This window comes from Megalobrama amblycephala, linkage group LG6 (assembly GCF_018812025.1).
Source record: "Megalobrama amblycephala isolate DHTTF-2021 linkage group LG6, ASM1881202v1, whole genome shotgun sequence".
Classification (NCBI taxonomy): Eukaryota; Metazoa; Chordata; class Actinopteri; order Cypriniformes; family Xenocyprididae; genus Megalobrama; species Megalobrama amblycephala.
The window spans coordinates 36,604,310-36,618,444 of NC_063049.1; the positions used below are offsets into that span (position 1 = coordinate 36,604,310).

A 14,135-nucleotide genomic window follows, 5' to 3' on the forward strand; every position below is an offset into this window, starting at 1 on the left:
CTCAGCCCTTTCTTGTTTTTATACCTGTGTGAAAGAAAGAGAGGTGTTGATTTTATCACAAGCTGGATTCAGCACATCGGTCATTATCTGAAAAGAGTAAAACATTCAGGAACTCTCAGTCTGAAGGAAAGCACAATGCATGTAAATATCTGTTTACAGATGTCAACGTGTCATGTTTGCTCAGGGTTTGCTGTTAGCTACCTGAGCAACAACTCAGTGATTAATAATACCGTCAGCAGCGGATCTACTGTAACACAGTGACACTGTAAGGATGAATGGCAAAGTATTAGTAAATTAGTAACCAGTGAGTCAGTTTTAAATTCAGCCCCTTTTCATTATGTGGCATAATAATACTTATCACTGGTACAGATGTGTGTTAGACAGTAGTCATAGAAAGAGAGGTTTCATAGCCAGAGGGTATGATTTTACCAGTCTGAGTCATACTTCTGATTATCTGATTTAGCAGATAGACTCCAAAGTCCAAGGGAACAGTCACTCAGGTGGAAACAGTCACCTACACACACTGGGGATGTGAATCTCCATAGCTGAGGCCGATGCGTCATGCATCTCGATGCATAGCCAACAATACGATACATTAAAGATACATATGAAGCAGCTACCGATGCGATGCGATTCACCCCTATTATAATGCGATGCAATACGATTCACCTCTATTACGATGCAGTGCGATCCGTTTTCGATTCGACTCAACACAATTCGATTCAATGCAAAACGATGCAATGGAAAAAAACATGATGCTATGCAATTCATTATGTAGGGCTCTAAACTTTTTATTTTCTCAAATTCTGTTTTATTTTTTTTCCAAATTACTGTTAAAGGGATAGTTCACCCAAAAATGAAAATTTGATGTTTATCTGCTTACCCCCAGAGCATCCAAGATGTAGGTGTCTTTGTTTCTTCACTAGAACACAAATGATGATTTTTAACTCCAACCGTTCCTGTCTGTCAGTCAAATAATGCTAGTGGATGGGAACTTGGACTATAAGAGTAAATAAAACTTGCTTAGACAAATCCAAATGAAACCCTGCGGCTCGTGACGACACATTGATGTCTTAAGACACAAAACGATCGGTTTGTGTGAGAAACCGAACAGTATTTATATCATTTTTTACCTCTAATACACCACTATGTCCAACTGCATTCATCACTCGATACGTTTGGTCTGATCGCGCTGACAGCGGCAGTGATGTCTCGCTCTCATTGAAGTATATGCGCGAGACATCACTGCCGTTGTCAGAGCGCGATCAGACCAAACGAATCGAGTGATGAATGCCGTTGGACATAGTGGTGTATTAGAGGTAAAAAATGATATAAATAATGTTCGGTTTCTCGTACAAACCGATCGTTTCTTGGGGGTGTTCTCCCTGTTTCCTTGCAGCAGCTTGAATTCAATTCAATGTTTTCATGTGCATTTTAGATGTATCCTCACTCATTCAGCAGCAGCAGCGTAGCAGATTTAGGGCCCATCCACATTGAGACGCGTTTAGGTGTATACGCAAAAATTTTCATCCAGACGGATCCGGCCTTTTTAGAATGTGAAACCGCTATTTTTTGAAACCGGGTCCCAGAGTGGATAAATCTGAAAACGACACCCTTGCATTTTCGTGTACAGAGCTAAATGATGTTTTATTAACAAAGTTTGGGAGGAACACATTCAAATGATCTAACTAATCATCACATCACTCCAAGCAGCAGTCATCAATCAGCAATCAACATATCTACCCAATCAGCATAAGGGGAGACCTATATATAAAGGCAGTCGACTCACCTATGACCATTTTCAGCATCCCTCCACCACCCCGTCTCTTCACACTCACCTGGTTAAATACCTAGCTCGGAGCCCTCTCCTCGGACAGCACACCAAATACGCATACTATCTGATACGCATAATATTAGCTATCTGATTATTTGTAAGTGTGAACTCGTGAAACAGTATATTTTGTGAAACAATGTCATCACCCCACGTGTCGACCCTAGTCAAACACCACTACGTCACGTAACAGCAACAAGTCAAGTCAAGTCACCTTTATTTATATAGCGCTTTTTACAATGTAGATTGTGTCAAAGCAGCTTTACATTGATAACTGGTACATTATTTTAAGAATAGTGTCAATGCAGGCAGATCAAAGCACTGTTGAACAACACCAACAATAGCAGACTACATGCTTGTGTTCGTGCTGCAGAAGCTACCGAGCCTATTAGCTTTACTAAAATTAAGCTTAATTTCTAAGCTTTACTGAAGTTTGTATGCAGCACGCAAGGTTTATGCGCAAGTCTTATTCTCCATTTTCAATGTATCCCTGTGGCAGAATTACAACGCCACACACTGCTCTGGCATGTATACCACATCATTTTGAGTCAGTTTCAGTGGTTCTGTGTGTACGCAGATATTTCTTGAGACGAGGGAAAAAAAAGATTGGATAGGGAAAGCTCTGGCTTCATGTGGATGTAGCCCTAGTCCACCAAGACCAAGCCTATGTACATTCCATGATTATTATTAAATTATTAATAATTTATATATATATATATATATATATATATAGAGAGAGAGAGAGAGAGAGAGAGAGAGAGAGATTATATAATGCAGCTATATGCTCCTAAATTCAAGATATCAGGGCAAAAATGCCCCTATATGAGTTTTTGTCTCATATTTATATCATGATATAGTTAAGCAATATCACAGGAGTGCTGTTTGTCCTGAATGTGATACTGATTTTATACAACGGTTCAATAAAAGTTAATGGCCCAAATTCATAAAGAGTACCATTTACTTAATTCCTGAATGATTCAGCCATTTAAACAAATCGAATGAATGAATGACGCATGTGTTTTTTGCTAATTTCAGCTCGACACAGTTATCATTTTCTCATCCAGGGCCCATGTTGTTTAAATAGCAAATGCACTCACCCCCATCTGTTCACCAACGGGCGTGCTGGTCTGAAAACGAGGCATGTTGTTGGTGCGTTGTTATTTTGAATCAACCTAAAACAACTGCGCCACTGACCAACAAGAACCTGGTCTAAAGTCAATGGTGCAGTATTTTTTGCTTGTTACACACACAGGGACGAGAGGAGCACACAAACATTTTTGGTAACACTTTATAATAAGGTTCATTAGTTAACATTAGTTAACCACATTAGTTAACATGAACTAATAAAGAACTGCACTTATACAGCATTTGTTAATCTTTGTTAATGTTAATTTCAACATTTACTAATACATTATTAAAATCTTCTTAACATTAGTTAATGCACTGTGAACTAACATGAACAAACAATGAACAACTGTATTTTCATTAACTAACGTTAACGAAGATTAGTAAATACAGTAACAAATGTATTGCTCATGGTTATTTCATGTTAGTTAATAGGTACATTAACTAATGTCACCTCCTGGCAGTTTTAGTTAATTAGAGTATCATTTCATTAAAAAAAAAAATCATATTTCCATATTAAATAAAAAATATTTTTATTTTTTTGTAATATCTATTTGATGCTTTTCTCATTTAATACAATAATGACTTCAAATGATCTTTAGGGGGTAATTTCTCAGCCAAATTTGATGTGTGATTAATTAGATTAATTGTCACATCTTGTAATTCATTCGATAAAAAATTATTTATTTATTTTAATATGTCCCATTGTCCCTTGAGATTCCTTGAGTTTTTTTTTTCTTCTTCACAAAAAGCAAACAAATATATATGATGCAGGTAAAAAAAAAAAAGGATCAGGATCTCTTGTCATCAAGTTTATGGAACTGAACTAGCTGCATAATATGTATGGTAACTTGTTGTAAGGCAAGGGAGTTGTCTGGTTATCTTGATAAATATTACAACACAGTCTTGCACAACAATCAAACTTTTGGTCAGTAAAGCTCAAATGTGTAATTTCTGTCACCAAACTGAACTGCAACAATAATGACAGAAGTCAAACTGCTTTTCCAGAAGATGTTTTGTGCACCACAGGTTGAGCTGTGTTGGGTTAGTGCCACAGAGCTACAATGTTTAGCCTAACTTTTTTAAATAGCTTACAAATAAATATTAAATCATTTACTTATACTTGCCTCTGCATGTTAAAGTGGGATTAGAGAAAGTATTTTAATAGAAAAAGAAAAAAAAAAACAGAGAAGACAATATGGGTGTTTTGATTTGTTTATCTTGTCCACTGACTTGTAACCAAGCTTTGACTTTTTTCACTTTGCTGTTGTAGGTGTCCAGACTTGATCCACGTCTAGGCCTGTTTGCCAGTGGTATTGCAGATCATCTTTGTCTACAAAATCCTCCACTCCTGCAATTGCTTGGTTATTTGCAACACCTTAAAATCCCAGATAGGTCAGAACTTGTTTATTCTACTACCGTTCAGAGATAACAACAATGGGTGACCTAGTAAACCTTGTCGTGTCGGATCCCATGAAGCTCTTGTGGGACAGAAAATCCGACTCTCTGTCACCTTGTGCAATTATCTTAGGTCTGCAGTTCAGGGCTCGATGAAGCAAATAATCCTGTACACCCCAATTAATCATTGTCAGGCCTGCAACTGACTGCATGAGAGGATTCAGGCTCTTTAAATGAGTGTGTGGCCACCGGTCTGCTCAACCATATGGGACACCTGATGTAGACATACGTTAAAACATAAGGCTGAGAGGGAAAGATATCCCACAGCATTGCATGGTATGCTGTATAAGCTAGTTAACCGCCTAAGATAAAAGGCTTATCTGGTTTATCTCTGCAGTAAGTCTGTACACAACACAGAACATGGGAAACTGAGAGCACTGATTAACCACCACAAGGCTGTTAACGTAAATGTGTGCAGGGAGGAATACATATGGGGCAAATAAATCAGCATGGTTTCTGGGTGTTTAGAGACCTCATATTGAAAACAAATGTGTAATATACAAAGATATTTACACTCACTTTCAGTTAATTGCTTGTTCAACCCACTGATATAGGGTGTCTGGGAAGATCTTAGCCATTTTAAACAATTCATGGTGTGGTTACAGTCAAACCACCATGGGTGATTACATATATTATATATATCTTCCAAGGGGTTTTTTCCCTCCTAGGACTTTTTTCCCAGTGTTAGCACGCTGGGTTTTTCTCCTAGGGGTTTTTTTCCACCCCTGGGAGTCAGCCGACATTGGCTTAATGTAGCACCATCTTGTATATGTTACATATTACCACGCTTGTTTGTACATCTTATTTTTAACCACTTCCCTTTTTTCTGTGCTTCTAATATGTAAAGCTGCTTTGAAACAATTACCAATTGTAAAAGCGCTATATAAATAAATTTGACTTGACTTGACATGATTACCGTTGCTTTGGCCCTTTCTCATCATTTTATTTGACTGTCCTCTTTATATGTCTTGCCCCCGGTTTCACAGACAAGGCTTAAGCTAGTCAAGTCAGGATTGTGAGAAACACCCTCGTCATTCTGAGAAAAAACGTGTAATTCTGACTATAACAAGCACTATTGATATAAACTATTACAAGTTTATATCACGCAATATATACAAGTATATATCTATAAAATGTCGCAATTATTTTTGGCAGAAACCATCTTCCATAGAATACTGCAAAAAAGTACTGTAGACTAAAGAGTACTGAATTTCCACTCAGCCACAATGTAAATTTAAAAGGACATTATGCAAACTTTAAATTATATGTATATTTAAACAGTGTAAAGTAACAATACGGTATTGAAATAGGGTAGGGTATATGAAATAGCGATAGGTATACAATCTATTTTCTACTCTGAGCTAGATCATATTATACTATGTTATCTTATGTATTAATAACAATTATTGTACGTTATTCTTATATGCTTAGCTTACATACAAATTGCAGTTGGCCTATAGTACATTACAACCCTAAATGCATGATGTAACTCTCTCAAAACTCGTAACTGCTTGTTATAAAGTCAGAATTGTGAGTTTTTCACAGAATGGCGAGGTTATTTCTCACAATTCTGACTTTATAACGCAACTGTAAATATCTTGTAATTCTGATCTGCAAGATGTCACAATTATTTTTTAGTATTCTGTGGCAGAAACAAACTTCCATACACTGCAAAGAGTCCAACTGGCCTATAGTACATGACAACCCTAAATGCACGGTGTAACTCTCTCAAAACATTTTTTTTTGAAAAACATGGGCGCTTTCTCTCCCAAAGGTGTTAAGGAAACCTGAGAGTCAGGACATGATTTTCTTTCCTACAGGATTAGCTTTACATAAAATAAAACAATGTAGGCAGTAGAAAACTGATCCACTATTAGGTTATAATCACATAATCTGACAATTAAAAATCTTCTGATAACCTCTGCTAGGCTACAAACAGTCCAAAAACCCTACAGGAATACAAAAATGACCCACCACACTACAGGGAGTTTGCACTTTCTCTTGAATGCAGTGAAATACCATCAATCATGGTACAAAAGCTTTCAAGGTCAGAGGGAAGATGAGACCCAATATTTGTCTATGCATGCATGAATACCATTCCAGTGCCCGGAAAGTCAGCGAGGTAGAGTTTAAAAAGAGAAACCTTACTGCAGTGCTAGTTTGGTGTCATGATCTGTTGAGTTAATGCAATAGATCAAACAAGGTCTCGACAAACCGGGAGACCTTTTGACTCTTTTTTCCACAATAATTCTCACCATGGGAACAGTGTCATGTAACTTGTTGATACTCTTGGGCACAGAATGTTTGACTAAGTCAAAGAAAATATTGAGACATGCCCTTTTATGTCATTGGACATTTATGTGCAAGGCTAAGATGTTGCATGGTAAAAGCATGCATTTCGGAATCAATATAAGAGATATTAAAAGGGGACAGATAAATTAATGGGAAAAATCACAATATGATAATTTTAGGAAAGGAAGTCCTGCCCTTTATTTAAAACGTCACATTGCCTTATTTGGTAAAATATTAGCTGGTCTTATTACTCAATAACATGCATTCTCATTAGCTGGACAGACCTAAATAATTTAGGGTTCATTTTAGCCACATGATACCATGTTTTGAAATATGAAACATAAGCTTAAGCAACAGTTTCTGATATTTCTGTCTTTCCACATTCAAGTAGATACGACCTGTACTTGCATGCCTATTGCGATAGAAAATAGCTGCCAGGGGGTGTTAACATGGCTGCCAAATACACTGACTTGCCTTACTTTGGTTATTTGGAACTTTGGTTATTTTTTCATATGCTTTAAGATTCGATACAGATGGCTGTAGGCAGACATTAACACACACACATGCTTTTAAAGGTTCATAAATGAGATGACATAATGCACTAAAACGCAATGTCCTTCCATAATTTTTTAATCCCTGCAGAAGTGATTAGCTGACTTTGGCCTGGAAGAAAAATATGATCCTGCCACAAAGAAGTCTCATTCTGCAGTTCAGAACACAAGAGAAAATATGACAGCAAAGGTTTGTTGATAATACTGGAAGTACAGCCCATGAGTTATTTATTCTGACGTTAATCTTGTGTGTTTTGCATGCAAAACCCATCCAGCGTTAAAAACTACTCAACCATGCTATGTTGCTATAAGTGATAAACAGCCCAGAAGGCATTTGCGATATGTGATCTTAATACAGTTCCTTTATGATCTGACAAGGAGACAAAGAACAATGTCAGAACATGCTTTGACTCAACCCTATTGCTGAGCTGGTTTGTAATGAAAGCAAACCAATGATGTCATCTCACGAAGAGTCATTGTGGAACTTTTGATACATGGCATGCATGACGAGCAGGCCCAGACAGAATCAGCTTGCTTTTTTTCTCTCTTTCTGTTTTTTCATTGTATATGCTGATTTTAAGGGAAAATCATTTGGAATTATTTATCAAATTAACCCAATATGCAAAATGTGAGTATGTGAAGAACTTAATGCATGAACTTAACTTAGTTCTGTGGTAATCTACTGAATTTTCTGTGGAGTTTGGTGGGAACAAATTCCATGTGGGCCTGATGATAATTCTCACTGAACAGCTGGCTTAAGGCGCCTACACACGAGGGAAGCATTTGATGTATAGGATTGTTAAAATATGTTTTAAGGGCAGAGCGGTATAAAGTTTCTGAGAAATAGTACTTCACTACTTGTATTATTTTGGGGAATCTGTTCTTTACTTGAGTTAACCAAATATAATTTACATGAAAAAAAAAATACTTTTTTACTCCATTACAAGTTCATGTAGTCTTAAATGTACAAAGCACATTATGTCATACACAGTGCTGGGTAGTAACTGATTACATGTAATCTGGATTAAGCAATTAGATTCCAAAAATGTTGTATTGGTAATTATATTATATTACTTATAAAATGCTCATAATTAAATTGCAGTTACTTTTTTTTATAGATTACATGATTACATGGTATCCATACAATGGCAGTAAATCATTCATAATCCCTAATTCTGCTTTTTACTCTTAAAGGGTTAGTTCACCCAAAAATGAAAATTCTGTAATTTATTACTCCACCCTCATGTTCTACACCCGTAAGACCTTCGTTCATCTTCTGAACACAAATCAAGATATTTTTGATGAAATCCGATGGCTCAGTGAGGCCTCCATCGCCAGCAATGTCACTGAACCTCTCAAGATCCAGAAAGGTACTAAAGAGATATTTAAAACAGTTCATGTGACTCAACCTTAATATTATAAAGCAACGAGAATACTTTTTGTGCGCCAAAAAAACAAAATAATGACTTTTCAACAATATCTAGTGATGGGTGATTTCAAAACACTGCTTCATGAAGCTTTACGAATCTTTTGTTTCAAATCCGTGGTTCAGATCACGTAAACGAAGCCTCGTTTACTGAAATCACGTGAGTTTGATGCTCCGAACCACTGATTCGAAAAAAAATTCGCAAAACTTTGAAGCTTCATGAAGCAGTGTTTTGAAATCGCCCATCATTAGATATTGTTGAAAAGTCATTATTTTGTTTTTTTGGCACACAAAAAGTATTCTCATCGCTTTATAATATTAATATTGAACCACTGTACTCACATTAACTGTTTTAAATATGTCTTTAGTACCTTTCTGGATCTTGAGAGGTTTAGTGACATTGCTGGCAATAGAGGCCTCACTGAGCCATCGGATTTCATCAAAAATATCTTAATTTGTGTTTCAAAGATGAACAAAGGTCTTACTGGTGTGGAACTACATAAGGGTGAGTAATTACTGATATTATTTTCATTTTTGGGTGAACTAAACCTTTAAATTTTCCTTTCTAAAACATCCTATTGTGTGTTTAACTTTGACTATATTCACAATATAAAATGGCCATGTAAATGTCATGTAAATAAATTTGTGATGCTTCTAAATTTGGGTACAAAACCTCTCAATGTATGTGATTAATTATTATGCGAGTTACTAACCACTGATGATATATAACTGTGAAACACTATGTCTTCTTCATATCCAGTGACCTTCTCAAATTATTGATCTGGACAAAAATATTTAAAACCTGGAAAACTATGAATGTGTAATAATGCAGGGATTCCCAAACTTTTTTGACCTAAAATATTTACTTGGAGACCCCTGAGATTTTAAATTAATTTTTCAATAATTTAACAACACATTTGCATTTGCATGTTCTCTGATGTCGGATAATGGTCACATGGACATGCAGGTAAACAAATAAAATATTTATATATTTTTTGTGTTCAATCATTTTATTTTGATTGCTTTTATTTTCAAATAATTTATTCATTTTAATTTTATATTTTAATGATTTAATAGCTTTAAATAAGCTCATACCCCCATGCAGTTCTTTCATTAACCCCAATTTGGGGAAACCCTGGCATAATGTAATGCTTAATGCATTTCATGTTGTTGATAACAAAGAATGGAAAATGTTTTCTTTCTCTTTTATCAAAACTAAGTGATGAACAAGTTAGGTCAAAAGTAATCTAAAAGTAATCAGAATACATTACCTAAAATGAGTAATCTAGATTAAGTTACTAACTACAAATTTGCAAGAAATCTACCTAGCATTAGTCATACATCACTATACAGTAACTTAAATATTTCCCAAATGATTTGATAATAAACATTTCATTGTTCTTTATCCTAATGTGACTAAATCAAAAATAAATTTAACTTGCCTTTTATTGGAAAAGCCACTGAAATTTATTTTAGTGTAGATACTGGTTCCAAAGTTCCAAAAATGACAAAAAAAGCATCATAGCAGGAATCATTATAAGAGCATGAAAGCATCATTAAAGTAGTACAGTACTCCAAGCCTTCTAAATCCATTATGAGGCTTTATGTAAGGAAATTTATGTTGTTATTTACTTTCCATTTAAAATCCATCTTAACAGCTTAAATGGCCTTTGTTCTTTCATTATACACAAGATCATTTTGGACATTGTATAAATAACTAATTTTGTGCTCATTTTGTTAAAAAGACGATGTTGAGTAAATTTTGACAGAATGTTCATTTTTGGGTGAACTATCCCTCTCTGATACAGACTTTGAACTAGTTATGTTTTATAACTATTGCTGTAGATGGATGAACTTGAGTAAAGTTGTGTACTCAAGTAAAAAATCAGTTTTGATTATTAGTCTAACAAAGCACTATTCAAATGCCTGTAAAATCATCTGCTGCTAATTTTAGCTGAAAATATTAAGATAACAGGTTTCAGGATATTGCTTTTAGTTTAACATCTGCTGTGTCATACAAAGTATATTTATAAATGTATCACAAAATAGTGATTTTTGACAGGTTTCTTCATAAAGTTTTTGCATAAAAAATCTACAATAATAAAAATCTCTACTGTCTCTTCTTGTTTTCCAAATTCAGTTTTAAGCAAATTAAGCTATAATAAAAGGGTTTACTATTTACTTTTTTACTTTCACTCACATTTGACTTTTAATTGAGTAGAATATCTGACATAGCATCCATATTTTAACTTAAAGGGTTAGTTCACCCAAAAATGAAATTTCTGTCATTAATTATTCACCCTCATGTCGTTCCACACCCGTAAGACCTTCGTTCATCTTCAGTACACAAATGAAGATATTTTTGATGAAATCCAAGAGGTTTCTGAACCACCCATAGACAGCAACGTCATTGCACCTTTTAAGGTCCAGAAAGGTAGTAAAGACATCATTAAAATAGTCCATGTGACTATAGTGGTTCAACCTTTAAGTGACGAGAATCCTTTTTGTGCGCAAAAACAAAACAAAAATAACAACTTTTTTCAACAGTTTCTTCTCTTCCCTGTCACGCTGTTGACACTGAACACACAGTGCAGCACTTCCAGGTTCTACATCAGCTCATTATTGGCCAGATCCTGCGTCAGCATCACACGCATGCGTCGTGCTGCTCACGTGTACAGCGTCGGCCAATACCTCTTGGATTTCATCAAAAATATCTTAATTTGTGTTCCAAATATGAACAAAGGTCTTACGGGTTTGGAGCAACACGAGGGGGAGTAATTAATGACAGAAATTTAATTTCTAACTAACCCTATCATTCTCCAGTACATTATACACCTCTGTTTAAGGGCAAGAAAAAGCTTGAAATCAAGTGGGAATACCTGTACCTGCTTCTCTGACATTCTCATTGGCTCACTGGTTTATGATTTTCGTAAAAACCCTTGCATTCTCCCTCTATATGCTCTCATGACATAATATTATTGAAATCAATGTTTTTACAGCATTCTCTGACGCAGTATAAAAGTGTGTAGGCGCCTTTCATCTCAACCCACACAAGGTTACTCTACATATCTTGGCCTTTTTACACAGTTTGAGCAATACAGCTGCCATATGAACACATTTGAGAATAATGCATTTTTAACCATGTAAGTCTATATTTAATGACATCAGTCTTGCATGGAGTAATCTGGAGCAAATGTACAAGGAATGACAGATGCAATTACAGTCTCTGTCGTAGTCCAATCAAGGAAGCACGCTTCTCCCTGACCTCTACTGATGTTTCACTGAAACTCTAGATATGGCACTTCAACTTTTACAGACCATTCAAAAGTCCCTTAAGGGAGGAGCTCTGTGCAATTCTGCGAAGACATTCAACAAATACTGAAATAAGCCATTCGTTTCGAAAAAGGGTCTGACCTCAGGAAAAAGATAGAGCTATCGGCTCAGACAACTCTTCCTCTAATGACTCATTCAATGAGGCATGACTAAAAGCTGTATATTTAACCCAGAAAGAAAAAAAATTAGTGAGGATTATGTGTCTAGCAGCTTAGGATGGCTTTGCAGGGTTCAGTAAAATTTTGTGATGAATATTAATGTGAAGTAGCCAGTAATGTCCAAAAAATATACAGAACCAACAACAAACTTTGTGAGGCTAAGAGTGTTTCTTACATATAAATAAATAGAAAACCCAGCAGAGTGTGTGAATTTACATAACCTTTGTCATATAATATTCAAAACACCGTCAGTTATGTCGTTATAGCATAACGAGAATTCATTACATGTTTGTTCATTGAAAAGGTTACTAATAAATCACTGGTTCACAAACTGTCACACCATATCAGAAGCCTGATCTCTGCATCGCACCATCTTGAGAATGGAGGTCACGTGGTGAGAGTGGATGTCTCTTTATGTGAGTTTCACAGCCGATACTAGAGTACAACCCCATTATTCACAGAAGGATCATCACTTACTCTTCCTTCTACATTTTTCAGGACTAAAAAGCATATGTGTCAGACTATTTCAAAATAAATTGAACTACAATTTCTATGCACTGTGCCAGGTGACAACAGGGGAAAATATAAGTAAATATATAATATGTATATATTTGATATAAAATCCCAATTTTTGCAAAGTAAAAAAAAATATGTAGTGGTAACTAGTCATCATGTTTTGGATAAATCATGGTTACATTTTGTCTTAGGATATTATTCTGGTACTCAATCAAGATCATAAACCATACTTAATCACACTGTAGGCTTCAAAGAAAAGAAGCATCACTTTACAGTAAAAAGGTAAAATCTGCCCAAACATGAAGTAAGTATAGTGTCAAGCAGGCAGATTTTTTATAACATTACCATATGCACAAGCCAGAGTTTTGCAGCATTAATATTTCATTCCACCCTTATGTACACCAATCTATTTTTGAAGATCATTTAATTAAAACAAATCCTTTCATCATAGCAGCAACAGTGTTGAGTTGAGATTGTGACCTCCAAGCATTCAGAGACGCTAAAGAGATTTATGGAGGATAGAGAGCCAGCATATTGATTGGTGCAGTTAAGCAGGTCTAAAAGTTCACAATGCATGGACTGCAGCCAAGAAGAACAAAACCCATTTCTTCTGCGTAAGCGGTTTCCATGTGCAACTTATTAAGGAGCTATGGCACCAAGGGGTGGGTTATAAGAAAATATTAAACTAATAACTAAGTAATCTCATCTCACTGATGTTATATCCCAACCATAATGAGATCTATAATTGTCTCTGTACCTAAAATCTAAGAATTGTATATTTTGTAAAGAAATTGTTCTAGTCAGGGTCAAAATTTAATAATAATGAAAAAAAAAAAATATAATATATATATATATATATATATATATATATATATATATATATATATATATATATAAAGAAAACATCCAAGATATTTATAATAATAAATATGGGGGGCAAAAAAATCCCTACAAATTTGTATTTAACATTGATTTAAATTTATATATAACAGCCATTATTGTTTAGAATGAGTTTTTTACTAATTTAAAATAATATAAATGGATGGTGTTCTCTGTGTTTATAGCCTATATAAAAAATAAGAAATAAATGCCTCATAAATTACTGAAAATAATTAATACTTTTTTGCTAAATATTGGCGCTTGATATAAAAAAGTTCTCACACTGATTTTGATCTGAATGACTGACATGAAAATGAACTGATTGATAAAATCTTTGCATTCAATGATATTTGTTTGTGCCTGCAATTAAAAAAGTCAATAAAATCACTGATTTTGTTCTTTTTTATCAGATTTCCTAAACTAAGAACATGTAAAGTTACATTTAGCTACATTTCATCTTATAATATAAAGTCAAACATTACATGATTGCAATAACACAAATTATAGCCATTCAAATATAAAAGACATCTACTGACCCCTTTGTTTGCATTGCAAGGATTAAATAC

General features: G+C 34.9%; 2 protein-coding genes across 8 annotated transcripts in view; one reads left to right on the plus strand and one right to left on the minus strand.

Annotated features, from left to right (window-relative positions):
• The window catches only part of LOC125270643, a 154,586-nt gene that overhangs the window by 97,295 nt on the left and 43,156 nt on the right, over positions 1–14,135 (plus strand). The window lies entirely within an intron of this gene.
• The window catches only part of tfpia (tissue factor pathway inhibitor a), a 34,341-nt gene that overhangs the window by 19,380 nt on the left and 826 nt on the right, over positions 1–14,135 (minus strand). The gene's annotated exons all lie outside the window — the stretch shown is intronic.